Here is a 1407-nt window from a genome sequence, read left to right on the forward strand (position 1 = left end):
TTTACTACGTTTATTATCATTTTGCATTTTAGGAAACTGAAGTTCAGAAATGTGACAATATGGACTCAGTCTCATAACTAGTTAGGGACAAAGCCAGAACTCAAATTGTCTTCTTCCAACACCCAGTACAGCATCCTTTCCAGTGTACTTTGCCCAAAATAGTGTCAAATATATGAAAAAAATTAAAGTACATTTTTCCCCACTTTAGTATGGGAGGAGACATACTAATTCACTGGCTGAATTGATATAACAGAAATTGACTTAAATCCAAGGCAAACAGACTGAGCTAGGGGCCCAAATAGAGATGTCCCTCATCCAAGACTTCTTTCCATTGCTTTATCCTTGCTCATTTCAGTTGTCATCCATTCCAAAGATTAAGACATGGAAAGAAATTACTACAATAGAAGGTTCATAAAGGAAAATATTTGTAAAACACGTGCCAAATACTTGGGTCTCCTGCATTGCAGGCAGATTCTTTACTGTCTGAGCCACCAGGGAAGTCCAATCAAAAAATATTAGACCATAAATCTGTCACTTACTTCATTTAATGTTTTAAACTTGTATCAAATTTATTTGACACTTGAAAAAAAAATTGAGAGCCTGTCCTTTATCTCATTTGTATATAGTTTATTAGAAATTATGCCCTTAAAGAAAGTCATGAGCTATGTTTTTCATTCCATAAACCACCAACACTTAGAACAGACCCTGGCACACACTTGATGCTTAAAAGGTATTTGTCGAATGAATAAAAGTACAAACCAAGCAGTGGTGATGGGAGGCTGAGAAGGAGTAATGAAAGAAAAAAGGAAAGAATTGTATATCACAGACATGAGCTTCCTTCATTTATCTGCCTGGACAGTGGCATCCAAGTTCTGTGAAATGAAACTATTGCCCGTCGTACCAATGAACAAGAAACGTCACAGGCATCAGTGATTCCTGGCCTCCAAAGGTGAATGAGGGCTCCCAAAACTGTGATCCAGGGGATGCTGCCACCCCCACGGCGACTGCCGTAGAGCTGGGAGAATGCAAGAAGCAGCCATCTGCCACTCCTTAAGGTGAAGTAGAAACAGGATAGGCCCCAAATATGTGAGGTGCATATGAAAGGCATGAATTCAGTGAGCCCAGCGGCTTGCATCTTCCCACACCTAGTAAATCCCTTAACTTGATAGTAGATCTTCAATGTTTAGACTGCCTGCTCCCTTTGTTGCAAACTTGTACCTAGCCTGACTTCCCCTCCTGACTCCTTGGAACAGTTTTCTCAGAGCTACTGAGATGTTGTCTCCTGGGCTCGGAGTCCTAAATATTCCCACCAAATAATATAACTCTCTACTTTCAGTCTGTGACTATATTTTTTAGTTGACAGTTGGATGTTACTCAACTTTGGCAATGGCAGAAAGTTGATTAGGA

Source organism: Capra hircus, chromosome 1, assembly GCF_001704415.2.
Source record: "Capra hircus breed San Clemente chromosome 1, ASM170441v1, whole genome shotgun sequence".
NCBI lineage: Eukaryota > Metazoa > Chordata > Mammalia > Artiodactyla > Bovidae > Capra > Capra hircus.